This window comes from Gekko japonicus, unplaced genomic scaffold, assembly GCF_001447785.1.
Source record: "Gekko japonicus isolate JY-2015 unplaced genomic scaffold, Gekko_japonicus_V1.1 scaffold1490, whole genome shotgun sequence".
NCBI classification, from domain to species: Eukaryota; Metazoa; Chordata; class Lepidosauria; order Squamata; family Gekkonidae; genus Gekko; species Gekko japonicus.
The window spans coordinates 289,887-304,665 of record NW_015165285.1 but is presented as its reverse complement, the minus strand read 5'-3'; the positions used below and the strand labels follow the sequence as shown (position 1 = coordinate 304,665).

General features: G+C 46.2%; 1 protein-coding gene across 2 annotated transcripts in view; it reads right to left on the bottom strand.

The window, feature by feature from the left end:
• RAI14 (retinoic acid induced 14) overlaps positions 1-14,779 on the bottom strand; it is a 145,037-nt gene that overhangs the window by 129,290 nt on the left and 968 nt on the right. The window lies entirely within an intron of this gene.

Here is a 14,779-nt window from a genome sequence, read left to right as displayed (position 1 = left end):
TTACTTGGAACCTTTGCCAGGATGGTAAAGCTACCCACCACGTGTATAGAGGAGCCCAAACTCTGGGTGGTCAAAGTCTTCACTGACCACCATCACAGGATGCCCTTTGGAATATATGCAGACACTTTGCCCTCTTCCCAGAGCCTCTGTGATACAAAGCCCTCCAAGCTAAACACATCCCTGCCACCATGATGCCATGGATCTTGCTAGTCAACTGAGAAATACTGGATTTCCAAGCTCAGGTATATACACACATTTTCCAGACACAGCAAGAACATTAAGATTAGAATGAGTTCATTGTCATTCCCATGATCCTTCCTATAGCCACAGAAGACGGGGAGAAGTTCCCGTAAAAACCATGAAGGATGAATCTTCTCTACAAGCATTAGGGAGAGATGTTCTTAAAAAGTGTGATTCTACGGGCATTAACAGAAAAAGAGATCAGCATATTAAACTGAGCCAAACCAGGACAAATGCATATTTGCTGAAGAAGAAGAAATAATCCTGAACAGAAAAAACATGGGAGTAGTTACAGCAATTCATCTGTAGGTATTTCTGCAGACTTAGAGATACTAAAAAAAAATATCCAATATTAAGAGATTATTATGTCAACTGGACAATTTAATAAAGTACGTGCAGTTTCCTGCTTCAGAGGTAAGGGGGGGGGGGGAGAATAATAAAATATGCATGCAAGTTCGCTAATGCTCTCAGCTTAGATTCAGATCAAATAAAACATTTGGTCCTTTGGAGCATTTTTAAATTAGTTTGGGAAGTGGCCTCTTTTTAAAATACACTGTTAATCCATACCAAGGTTCAGTTCTATGAGTATAAAAGTCACTTATTAAGGGCAGCCTGGAAACTGTGGCTCAGCGGTAGAGTATCTGCTTTATGTGGAGAAGGTCCCAGGTTCAATCCCCGGGCTCTCCAGTTCAAAAACTCATAACACGACCAGGGAAGAGGACCAACGACAGTTATTAGAGGGAGGGAGACAGATGTCTCTGTAGAGGGAGTGCCAAGGTGTTCATGCTACAACGGTTCCAGTGTTCCCTCTAAGCTGAGTTAGTGTGAGCCAACGCACAGTTTTTTAGCCTCCGGCTCACACCTTTTTGTCTTTGCTCAGGAAGGATAGCTCCAGAACAAACTAATTTATGCAGTAGCCAAATTGCTCACTCACAACTTTAATGCCGGTAACTCACACAGTAGAATTTTTGCTCAGAAGACTCCACAGTTTAGAGGGAGCACAGGCTACAACCTTTCTCAGTTTGCTTACCTGAGTAGCCTCAGATGGTGGGGACACCTGTAGCAGGGACTCCAACGATGACCAGAGTGGATGGGTAGGTTCATATTTGAGAAGGTGGTCCCTCAGGTATGCTGGCTATAAGCTGTACAGGTGTTTAAAGGTCAATACCAGCAACCCATGTAGAATGCATTACAGTAATCTAATCTAGATGTTTCCAGGGCATGCATCACAGTGGCAAGATCTTTCCCGCCCTGGAAGGGCCACAGCTGGCTCACCAGCTGGAGCTGGTGAAAGGTACCCCTGGCTACCCCTGCCATTCAGTTATCCAACAGGAGGCCTGGGTGCAGCAGAAACCCCCTAGCTACAAACCTGCTCCTGTAAGGGCAGTACAGCCACATCCAGAACTCCAGATATCTCAATGATTAGGCCAAACTTTCCCCTTATAGCAGTAGACCGATTTTTTCAGGATTACGTTTTTGTGAATTTAGGCAGATTATGAGAGGGAGGGGCAGCAAGGGTCGCATCAGTGCTTAGTTTACATGGCCCTTTCTTACATGCCCAAGGAAATGCTGATCGCCACTTTAGGGTCAGGAAGCAATTTTTCTCGAGGTCAGTTTGGCCAGGGATCCTGGAGGGGTTTTTTGTTATCTTCTGGGCATGGAACAAGGGTCACTGGGGGTGTATGGGGGAGAGGTATTTGTGAATTTCCTGCAGGGGGTTGGACTAGATGACCCTGGAGGTCCCTTCCAACTCTATGATTCTATTATTCTAAGTTTCAGATTCCCTAAAACTGCCTCCAGGCATCTATCCAGTTCCTACAGCCACCCTGGGATCTGCTGAAAGCACGAGATAGAGCTGAGCATCGTCTGTGTATTGGTGGCAACTTAGCCAAACCCCTTAGATGACCTTTTCCAGCAGCTTTAAGTAAATGTTAAAAAGCATGGAGGCAAGACAGAACTTTGCGGGACACCAGAGGCCAAGGGTGTGAGCAGTAGTCCCCCAATACCACACTCGGAAACCCACCTTCAAGAAGAAGAGAAGAGACTGGATTTATACTCTGCCCTTCACTACCCAAAGGAGTCTCAGAGCGGCTTACAATCTCCTTTTCCTTCCCCTCCCCACAACAGGCACCCTGTGAGGCAGGTGGGGCTGAGAGAGCTCTTGACAGAAACTGCTCTTGAGAGAACAGCTCTGAAAATAACTTTTAACTGACCCAAGGTCACACCAGCAGCTGCATGTGGAGGCGTGGAGAATCAAACCCAGTCCTCCCAGATTAGCATCCGCACTCCTAACCACTACACCAAACTGGCTCTCAGGGTAGGACCAAAGCCACCAAAGAACAGTGCCTCCTAGTCCCAACCCCAAAAAGGTGGTCCAGAAGATACCATGACTGATGGTATCAAAAGCATGATCACTCAGCCTTGTTAGCAGTACTATACACGTGGAAACTGGCTTACACACATACTCATTCCTCACACTAGATGGGAAATAATGCACATATGAGCTTACTCTCTTCCACCCAAGAGCTAGGGCTCCATGCATAAAGCCCTTTCAAAACATTAAAATCATGCCTATTAACGTTTTAGGAGGGGAGGCTGGGTTCAGTCACCTCCAAGGTAGAATTTGGCTCTATATATTTAAGCAAAGCATGCTCTTTGGAACCTTAAGTTTTAATTAATCACGATGTGTAACAAACAGACCTCAAGCTCTTTTGCTAGTTGCTCATTTCTTTGCCCTCCCATTGATTTAAGCAGCATACAAACAGGTTTTTTACTACTGCTCCACATAGGCCGATGGCCTCCATGCAATTCTTTCCAGCTGCTCCAATATTAGAATCACACAAAGGCCATTCAAATGTGGGAGCATATGTGCTAGTACCATCTGAAAAGGAATACCATCCACACAACTGTTGTGAAAGAGGACCAGGCCCAAAGCGGGCCCTTCCATTCACTGCACCTACAACAGTGTTGTGTTGTAGTCAGAGTGTTTGACTAGGATTTGAAAGACTAAGATTTGAATTCCTGCTCTTCTATGGAAACTTGGTAGGTGACCTTGGGCCAGTTCCACAATGATGTAAACTGCTTTGGGTCCCCCACTGGGGAGAAAGATGGAGCATACCTGAGGTAAATAAAATGCTCCTCAAGATGACAGAATAAGTGGCAGATGCTCAGTCGCCAGCACTAGCGTAGAAGACAAAGAGTTGGTTTTTTATACCCTGCTTTTCTCTACCTTAAGGAGTCTCAAAGCGGCTTACAATCGCCCTCCCTTCCTCTCCACACAACAGGCACCTTGTGAGGCAGGTGGGGCTGAGAGAGTTCTGAGAGAACTGTGACTGGCCCAAGGTCACCCAGCAGGCTTCATGTAGAGGAGGAGTGGGGAATCAAACCTGGTTCTCCATGTTACAGTCCACTGCTCTTAACCACTACATCAGGCTGGCATGGGGTTGGAGGGGTCTGGTAATTCCAGCTTAGAGTTCCAGTGCCAAGCCACAACTACAGCAAACATACATGACTAAGCTTCCCATTACACAATATCCAGCAAAAAAGCTACTTAACAGTACAAGAAGAGGTTCTCCATCTTGTCCAAGTTGCCACACAAGATTTTTCATTCCCAGGCAGTTTCTAGCATATCCCACAAATCCTACAGTTTCATTTCTCAGATGAGATTCAGAACAAGGGGAAACAATAACTTGGCATTGACATACAAGGATTTTTTTCTAGTGTTCAAAGAACTCAGTGGGGATTACCTCCGTAAAATACAACAGGAGTCCAATGGTGCTACTAACATCATTTAGTCCAGCATAAACTTCCGTGAGTCAGAATTCACTTCATCAGACGCATGAGGTATATATCCATCAGGCCAATGAATATACACAACAGAAACCAAGGGAGAAGAGTAATCAGTTCCCTCAGAGTAGATGTAAAATACCCCCAGACTGCTGTTAGATAGGCGAAATGTAAAACCCAGTGAAGGATGAAATTAGATAAAGAACTACAGAAGGAAGTTAATTTAGGTATCACTGAAGTAATGAACTTGCGACGTCTGTAACTTCCTACTGCATCTGCTTATTTCATTTCATCCTTCACTAGGTTTTATATTTTGCCTATCTAGCAGCAGTGGGGGTGTCTTAAACCTACTTTAAGTGAACTGATGATTACCCTTTGGATTGAATCTGGTTTTGAACGAGATTCTTTGTAACATCCCCCACACACACATACCACCTTTCTGTTTCATGTATAAATCAGCTTGATGGATTTACACTCCCAACACATCCGATGAAGTGAGCTGCCAGAATACATTTTGTCAGTCTTTAAGGTGCCACTGGACTCCTGCTGCTACAGAACAACACAGCTACCCACACGGAATTGATATCATGTAAAGCACTACCTCTCTAGCTGTCCCCATGTAGCTGAGAAGGAAGCTGGAGTTATTTATTTATTAGTCTTGATTTTTAAACCGCCCTTCCCTGCAGAATAGGGTTCAGAGCGGTGTATAACACCACAAATATACATACATAAATTAATAATAAAAACAGTAGAATCCACTAAAACACAATAAGACCTAACAAAGATGACGTTAAGACTACTCATGATGCCCCTGCTCAACGGGGTGGGGGGGAGGAAGACAGGAGCGCCAGACCGATGGTAACCGTTGCTGCCCTCAAACGTCTGGCGGAACCCACCTCTGCCTTGCAAACCCTGCGGAATTGCATTAGATCCAGCAGAGAGTTCCACCAGGTTGAGGACAGCTGGATGTCTCAGGCTAGGGATCACCAGCAGGTTGTTATCAGCTGAGCATAATACTCTCTGCGGGGGGCGGGGGAGTGCAATGGTTTATCTAAAGATCCCTGGTAGCAGAACTTAATATATTAATTGGGGGACTGCTTAGCCACTGCATTCCCTCAGTTATTGAGAACTTAAGAGCCCTGTCAGATCAGACCAATGGTCCATCTAGTCCAGCATGTTGTCTCACACACTGGCCAACCAGTTACTCTGGAAGGCCAACAACAGGGCACACAGCCTGAGACCTTCCCTTGATGTTGCCTCCTGGCTCTGGGGTTCAGAGGATTACTGCCTCTGAAGATAGAGGTTCCCCTTTAGGCACCCATGACTTGTAGTCACCACTGGACCTATCCTCCATGAATCTGTCTAACCCGCTTTCGAAAATGTCTATGCCTGTGGCCCTCGCTACATCCTCTATCAGCAAATTCCACATTTTAACCGCTCATTATATAAAGTACTAATTCCTTTTGTCTGTCCTGAATTTTAAAAGGTAAAGGTTCCCTTGCTCGAAAGCCAGTCGAATCCGACTCTAGAGTTGCGGTGCTCATCTCTGTTTCAAAGCCGAAGAGCCAGCGCTGTCCGAAGACGTTTCCGTGGTCATGTGACCGGCATGACTAAACACCAAGGTGCACGGGACGCTGTTACCTTCCCACCGAAGTGGTACCTATTTATCTACTTGCCATTTCTTGCTTTCGAACTGCTAGGTTGGCAGGAGCTGGAACTAGAGACGGGAGCTCACTCCGTCTTGCGGCACCCGGGTCTCGAACTGCTGAACTACCGACCTTCCACAGCCTGCAGTTCAGCGTCTTAACCACTTGAGCCACCGCAGCTCCTGAATTTACTGCCCATCAATTTCACTGGATGCTTTCAAGTTCTAGTATTTTGAGAATAAGATACCAAAACTGACATTGGGAAAGAGAGCCCTGAACCCACAACCACACTAGTATACTTCCTGGTGCAAACACCCACTTGGGCCATGTTTTCTCAGACGCATCTACCCAGGGGTGTTTCTACATAAGTTATTTTCCAAGAGTTCCATGCTCCTTGGAAGTAGGATTTTTTTCCTGCTTCTACAGAGCACCATGGTACATTCGTGTTCCTCCTGGGGGGGGGGTCCCCAGCTTTTGTCCAATTTTTCTCAAATCTGCTTTGCTCTAAATTTTTGGTGAAGATTGCAGCAAAGCCTGGGGGGCTACCCGGTGGGTAGAAAAGTTCGGATTTCCCTGGTCCCACTCACACGGAGCCATTTCCTCTCCCTGCTGCAGAGAGTTTTGGCTTTATTCTAATCTGCGATTTAATAGTGTCCTGTTGATATACTAGTGTACTAAAATATGAATCAGGTTCTCTGAGTTCCCGGCTTTCATTTGGGGGTGGTCTCTAGCCCATTTTGTTCCAGAGATATGCTTTTTCCTCATATATCTCTGCAATGAAATAGGCTACAGACTGTTTTTAAATTGATGGCACCTTCACACGTGTTGAATAATGCTTACCCACTTAAAGTGTACTTTGCAACTGGATTTTACTGTGTGATATGGCAAAATTCACTTCCAAACGATCTCCAAAGTGCATTGAAAGTGAACTGAAAGTGCCTTATTCGGTGTGTGTGGAAGAAGAGATTGGATTTATACCCCGCCCTTCACTACCCAAAGGTGTCTCAGAGCAGCTTACAAACTCCTTTCCCTTCCCCTCCCCACAACAGACACCCTGTGAGGTGGGTGGGGCTGAGAGAACTCTGACAGAGACTGCTCTTTTTCAAGCTGTGCCAGAGCTTGTGACTGACCCAAGGTCACATCAGCAGGTGCACGTGGAGGAGCGGGGAATCAAACCCGGTTCTCCCAGATTAGAGTCCGCACACTTAACCACTACACCAAACTGGAAGTGCCTTCGAAGTGGGAACTCAGAAACCTGATGCATGTTTCAGTATAACGGTACATCAATATAACACTGTTAAAATTACGAATGAAAAAGAAAAACAACTGCCAGGGAAACCTTTTGCGTCGAAGCCCTGTCACTAATCTGCCATATTAGCAACCAGAGCAGCAATAAGGAAACTACACAAGACGACCCCCAAGTGGAAAACACCCAAGACTATCAGAAGCGTCAAACCTGCTTTATTATAGCAGGCACTCAAGAGGGCATCTGCGTCCAGTATTAACTCAATCGCCCACCACCTTCCCTTCTACACACTACAGTTACAGACGCCTGCCCCCAAGGAGTCATTTCGCCCAGCACACACAAGCAGAACTCGGCTATCCCCCTGCAAAGGTCACAGCAGCAAAAGATCTCCCTCTCCCTCCCTCCAACACCGCTTCTCTTTTTAGTTCATTAAATGATAACACATTCCTTCTGAGCCACTAAGCCACTAACCCAGTTTCTTTATCTTCGAGTGTAAGTTCTGCTGACAGCTGGGACTGCTCCGTCAATAAGCCACCAGCACACTCTCTCCCCGCTAGTTGCTGTGCATCTGCCAACCCCAATATCTACCCTTGTCAGATGCATCGGGCTCTCGCCCTCCAGTCAAAGGAGTGCATCACCAAGGCTCGCTACAGACGTCTTGCTGCTACAAGGGAGTATCTGAAGGCCTCACCGCTACGGATCAGGCATTGCTCGTTTGCGCTTACGTACAAGTTTCCCCGTTAGGGTTGCCAGGTCTGATCTGGAAAATACCTGGAGACTTTGGGGGTGGATCCAGGAGAGGGTGGGGTTTGGGGAGGGGAGGTGCCTCAGCATGGTACAATGCCATAGGGTTCACCCGTCAAAGCAGCCGTTTTCTCCAGGGGAGCTGGTCTCTGTCAGCCGGAGATCAGTTGTAAAGGCAGGAGATCCCCAGGCCCCACCTGGGGGCTGGCAACCCTATTCCCCGTAACCAACTGCAAGTATTTTGCATACTTTGGAGCAAGCCAAGTTGGGTTTCTGCCCAACCTAATGACCTTGTACATACAAGAACTCGAGGTTTTTTGAAGGACTTTAGCACACTAATCCCCAACGTTGTCCCCATGGGCACCACAGGGCCTGCTAAGGTGTTTCCTGATGTCCACTTCCTTCTTTCCCAAAACATTTTTTGCCAAAGCAAAGTGCTAATCCTGGATTTTTTCTTGGTCTCTTTGGAGCAGTAGGTGCTTCAGGACATTCCAGAAAGCATCACCTATCTGTCTCCATGGAGCTCTCGTAAAGAAACCGCTCCCATAAAGAAACAGCCAGGTTGGTGTACTGGTTAGGAGCACGGGCTCTAATCTGGGAGAAATGGGTTTTATTCCCTACTCCTCCACTTGCAGCTGCTGGCGTGACCTTGGGTCAGTCACAGTTCTCTCAGAGCTGTTCTCTCGAGAGCAGTTCTCTCAGAGCTCTCTCAGCCCCACCTACCTCACAGATGAAGCACTGGTATGGAAACACTGGAAAACTGATTTCAATGTCAGATGTCACATTCACCCTCCCCCCCCCCTTTCTCACCCCCGTGAGCGACCAACAGGGCTTGTGCAGAAGTGTACAAATGTCTTTAAAGAAATAACCTGGACCCCGGAAGTTGAAGGGACGACAGGCTAGTGGAACGGCGCCATTGGATTAAGATCTAACCCATCTTGTGATAAATGGAGCACTGACACTTTGTTGTTGTATTATATTGTTTCATTCTATTTTATGCTGTTTTTATCTGTTTTAACCTTGGCACTCATGCCTCGCAGCCTTTGGGGAGTGTGGGATATAAATCCAAAAATAAATAAATAAATAAAATTTCCTCTCCTCCCTCCTCCCAAGGTTAGGAAGCTCTCCTTGGGCGATTCTACATCTAGCATTCGCTCCACATTTCCTCAACACTGAGGAAAAGGTGCAGCTCAAAACCACACTCAAGTATGACACGGCAATGCCGTACTGACTGCAAAGTCACCCCTGAATGGCCATAAATCTATGCAGAAGGTACCACAAAACCTGATGATCAATGAAAATGAAAGCAGCATGCAATGCAGAGGGGAATCTCTGTTCCAATGTGGGTTTCATAAAACAACGGAGGGAAGAGCCAATGCAGAATCGCCCCTTGAACAGCTTGCCGCCTTCTAGAGTTCTTAATTTGCCCCCACCCCCGACTCTCCAATTCCCTGATTCACTTAGAGGGGGGTGGTGAGTGTGCATGCAGACAAACCACCTTCTATCCCTTAGGCCAAGCTGTCCCTCCAGTTCGGCTAGGAGCACTCCTGCCTTATAAAGCAGATAGGGTCAAAAACTGTCAAGATCACCCCAAGGATCTTTAGAAGGAAAGGTCCTTCAGAACTAAGCATCAATCCTATATAAGCAGGAACCAAAAAAGAGAGTAACTAGCTAATCCTAAACTGACCAGTACAGTAAACCTAAACTGACCATCCCTGCCAGTTCCAAGCCTATCAACACAATAGAACTACTGCAAATAGTGCAAATCATGCAAACTCTAATTTGTATAAATGCAACAATATTGAATCCAATCCATTGTACACTTATATTTTACAGAAAATAAGGACGTCACAAGATGAAATGAAGACGTCAGCAGATGAAACTGGACGAACTCCCCCGGAGTTAACATTCGTTTCGAGGTGACTTTTTCATACATAAGACCTCATACAGCTGTGCATCCACACAATCACGAATCTTCCAAATTGGACTTTCCTTTGTTCCTATACGTTTTGAAGTTACTCACAAACAGCTCTTAGCTGTTCAACCCGGTTTTGATATTATGGTGATACGGCAAAGTCAGGCGACGAACGAACCCAGGTGGAGAGGAGGCGTGACGACGCAGCAACGCAGCACGGTCAGAGCCAATAAGGACAGAGACCAGTGCTGCGACCATTGCAGAGCCGCGCACCACAAAGGTCCACCCTGAAGGAGTCGCTACCGGAAAATCCCGCCGAGATACCATCGACTTGAGGAAGAACCCACCACGAACACACCCTGCTCAAGTGCCTGGTAGGCATTCATTTCTCCCCTGTACTGTGTGGCCTTAGTTAGAACAGTAAATACTTCTCTGTAAAACTGCTCCGAGCCTTCGGGAAGGAGCGGTATATAATCTGAAATAAATAAATAAATAAGTTTGCAGACTCCTATATAGCAAGTGCTTCCTTGCTATATAGTAGGCACAGCTCATGTGCAATGAAAATGGGGTCTAGTCCATGAAAGCTTTTGCCACAATAAAACCGAATAAGAGAGCCAACATGGTGTAGTGGTTAAAAGTGGCAGGCTCTAACCTGGAGAGCCGGGTTTGATTCCCCATGCCTCCACATGAAGCTTGCTGGGCCAGTCACAGTTCCCTCAGGACTCTCTCAGCCTCACCTACCTCACAAGGTGATGGTTGTGGGGAAAGGAAGGGGAAGGTGATTGTAAGCCGCTTTGAGACTCCTTAAGGTGGAGAAAAGCGGGATATAAAAACCAACTCTTTCTCTTTTTCACATGAAGCCTGCTGGGTGACCTTGGGCCAGTCACAGTTCTCTTGAAACTCTCTCAGCCCCACCGCCCTCACAAGGTGCCTGTTCTGGGGAGAGGAAGGGAAGGCGATTGTAAGCCACTTTGAGACTCCATAAGGAAGAGAAAAGTGGAGTATAAAAACCTGCTTCTGAATCTTTTAGGTGTCACAAGACTCTTTGTTTTCCTGCTACGAACTTAGCAGTGGAACACAAAGGTCTGCCTTGCACCACAGGATTTAATTTTGAGATGTTAATCTAAGTACAGATGCTGGGCGGTTTTAAAAACCTGAGAACATAATTTGGGCACATCATCACTTAATACCAATCATGCAATATTATAACCCAAGTACCAGATGTTTCTGTGTGAGAAAGAAAAGTCCGGGGGGGGGGGGGGGGGGGGATTAACTGGCACTGTTTTACCCCAGACATTTTTAGTATCAGTACTGCCCAAAATAAGCAAGTCCTGATTTAAGAACAAAGCAAACAATCACACTGTTGCCCACACTTGGCAGGCTGGCAAAGATCTTTTTGGTGTCACTCCAAGGAGCCAGACTTAGGTATACGCAGGGTGCAAAAAAGCAAAACTGTGTACCATTCAAATGTCATACTCTGCCCCCCCCCCATGTCCAGTTAATCATCCTAAACGAACCAGAGGGCTCACTTTGACTATCCAGTCACTCCTATGCCTGTACAAATATGCATCAAAAGAGCCGAACAAGCAATTCTAGAAATAATTCCAGCTATATTTATGTTCCTTAGCAGGCAACATTCCTGAGGTTCTTTCTAAAGTGGGCGAGATGTCTTCGATAGCGACAGAAGCAACTCCTGCAGGGCAGCACAGATTGCAATCTTTGCACCTCCCTTAGACTGTGCTACAAGTACCTGATATGTACTATAAACCCCAAAAAGCATGCACACAGCCAGCAAATATTTGCAGTTCTTCAGAATATTGCATGGTTCTCATTTACTGATATCAAAGTTTTACCTTCTTTACGATGCCCCCAGCTCAAAAAAGCATTACCGCATTAAACAAGCCCAATGGCTTAAGAAGCAGTTCACCACAGCAACCGGAAAGGGAAAATAGGGGGAAAACAAGTAAACTTTAGAAATACCAATCAGATGTATCCCAACTAATATGACCTATGTATGCGTTCCAAGACCAACAACTGCCACTAGAAACCCATTCATCCGTTGTTCCATGAACAATATTCTGCATTCTCTCTTGCCTCCGTGTCACTTTAATCTGATACATTTGCCAACTATGAAATGGAAAATTGGGCTCAGTATCAAAATACAAAGAGATAGGTTGGTTGAAAGCCATCTAATCAAGAGTCTTTGCTCCTTTGGATCCATAAATCAAGTATATTGTTTTCCTTCTTGAACCTTATCTGTAGTTTTACTGACACTGGACAGTCAGGGGAGAGGGAACCTCAGAGTTCAGATTTGCTTTCACTTTTGAATGCACCTCTTGACAAAGTGATGCAATAGCTATCAACGAAATGTATCTGACAGCATAGACTGACTTTACAGTAACCTGGTCAATTATGATGCAGCAGTCTATATGAAGGTGGAAATCTATTGTAGATCACACGAGTTGACCTTTAGATTCACCATATGATAAATTCCACACAGAACTAGCTTATACATTTTATTTTTAGATGCAAACTAAAAATGTCCAGTGTGAATGTGAGAAGCACATATGTGTATCGTGCAGGTCAGGAAGGGACTGGTGGTAGAAAGGAGGAGGAGGAGATTGAATTTATACCCCACCCTTCACTACCCTAAGGAGTCAGAGCGGTTTACAATCTCCTTTCCCTCCCCAAATGTCCAGTGTGAATGTGAGAAGCACGTATGTGTATCGTGCAGGTCAGGAAGGGACTGGTGGTGGAAAGGAGCAGGAGGAGATTGGATTTATACCCTGCCCTTCACTACCTGAAGGAGTCTCAGAGCAGTTTACAATCTCCTTTCCCTTCCCCTCCCCGCAACAGAAGACTTGTGAGCAGTGTTCCCTCTAAGCTGAGTTAGTGTGAGCTAGCTCACAGTTTTTTAGCCTACAGCTCACACATTTTTGTTTTAGCTCAGGAAGGATGGCTCCAGAGCAAACTAATTTATGCAGTAGCCAAATTGCTCGCTCACAACTTTAATGCCAGTAGCTCACAAAGTAGAATTTGTGCTCACAAGACTCCACAGCTTAGAGGGAACATTGCTTGTGAGGTAGGTGGGGCACAGAGAGGCTCTTTTGGAACTGCTCATGACAGAACAGCTCTGAAAGAACTTGTGACTGACATGAGGTCACATCAGCAGCTGCATGTGGAAGAGTCCGCACTCCTAACCACTACATCAAACTGGCTCTCTTAACCAAACTAATGGCAAAGGAAGTACTTCTTCACCCAGAGAGTATTTAACACATGGAATTCACTGCTGCAGGAAGTGGTGGTGGCTACAAGCACAGACAGCTTGAAGAGAGGACTGGATAAACATATGGAGCAGAGGCCCGTCAGTAGCTAAGAGCCACATGGTATAGATGGAATACTATGTCTGGGGCAGTGATGCTCTGTATTCTTGGTGTTTGGGGGGCAACAGTAGGAGGGCTTCTAGTGTCCTGGCCCCACTGGTGGACCTCCTGATGGCACCTGGTTTTTGGCCACTGTGTGACACAAGAGTGTTGGACTGGATGGGCCTTTGGCCTGATCCAAGATGGCTTCTCTTATGTTCTTAACCCCGTAGGGTTTGCAAAGCAGGATATGAACAGAGATGTTTTGCCACTGCTTGCCTTCCTTGTTGGGGTCTCAACCAAGTACTAACCAGGGTGGACCCTGCTTAACCTCTGAGATTTACTGAGATCAGGTTAACCGGGGCCATCCCAGTCGCTGCCCTGCTGCAACTCTGTCAACTTTGACAGCAAATCTGTGCTTGCTGCTGTGTAATGTGAGAAATCAAACCACTAATTACTGATAATTATATATCACCTTCCTTCCAAGGAACTCTAGGTGGTATAAACAGAAGTTCCTAAAAAGTCTACTGACTAAACATAGACCTGTCACAACCGCAACAGAGCTACCATGCACCTTCAGACCAGTGTTCCCTCTAAGCTGAGTTAGTGTGAGCCAGCTCACAGCTTTTTAGCCTCCAGCTCACACATTTTTGTCGTAGCTTAGCAGGGACGGCTCCAAAGCAAACTAATTTATGCAGCAGCCAAATCGCTCGCTCGCAACTTTAATGCCAGCAGCTCACAAAGTAGAACTTTTGCTCACGAGACTCCATAGCTTAGAAGGAGCATTGCTTCAGACCTAGGACAAATGACGGCACAATTTATTTAATTCAGAATATTTATATCCTGCATTGTCCAGAGACTCAGGGCAGCTAATGAGAAGACAAAAACAACACAGTGAAATGCAACACACATTTATTTAATTCATTTCTACTCCTCCTTTGTCCGCAATGGGGACCGAAGGTGGCTTACGTCATTCTCCTCTCCTCCATTTTATTCTCACAACAACCCTGTGAGGTAGGTTAGGCTGAGTGTGTGTGACTGGCCCAAGGTCACCCAACAAGCTTCCATGGCATGACTACACATTTGAACCTGGGTCTCCCAGATCCTAGCCCTGCATGCCTAACCACTACTCCCCTGGCTGCAGTTGATTGTACTTATTTCATACACTTAGCCCACAAGTACGGTGACAGGGGAGTCGCTAGTGACAAATCCCTTCAGATAAATCCAGTACAAAAGTCACTAAGTAATCAAAAATTATTGCTCTTCCGCTCCTACAACTCTGCCCCTGATGCGCTGCTTCTTAAGTGTTTCCCTTTGTTCTTCCCACTTTCTATTTCGTTCCAAGTCCTGAACACGCCACAGAGGTATATTCTTCACTAGAGTAAGCAAAGCCGGAGAGAGGTGTTTATACTGCCAAGAGCGCGAGACGTTATGAGCTAGCAGAGTAGTTTATAGGCAATTACAGCCGTCAAATGTCCTCACCAATAATGCCGGGCGTTCAGGTAACTCGGAAGGATAAATGGCCTGGGACGGGGAGGGGCAAACAGACCCCCTTAACTCAAAACAGACCCCTTTGTGGCATCTGTCTTAACCCTCAGCTGCCGCCGCCACCCCCGGTTTTGGGGTTACCTTGGCATGCCCAAGGAATGCAATTCCTGTCGCCCTCGAAGCCTGCCAAGTAATTCCGACTCTCACGAGTGAACCGCAGCTGTCAACTTTCCAAAGCCCTCGTGGGTCCAGGCCACAAGCAAAGAGCTCTCCGTAAAGTGCGGCTTCTGGGAGAGGGGGGGGGGGGCGTCAGAAGGAAAAAATCCCCCCTGAAGACTGAGCAGAAAAGACA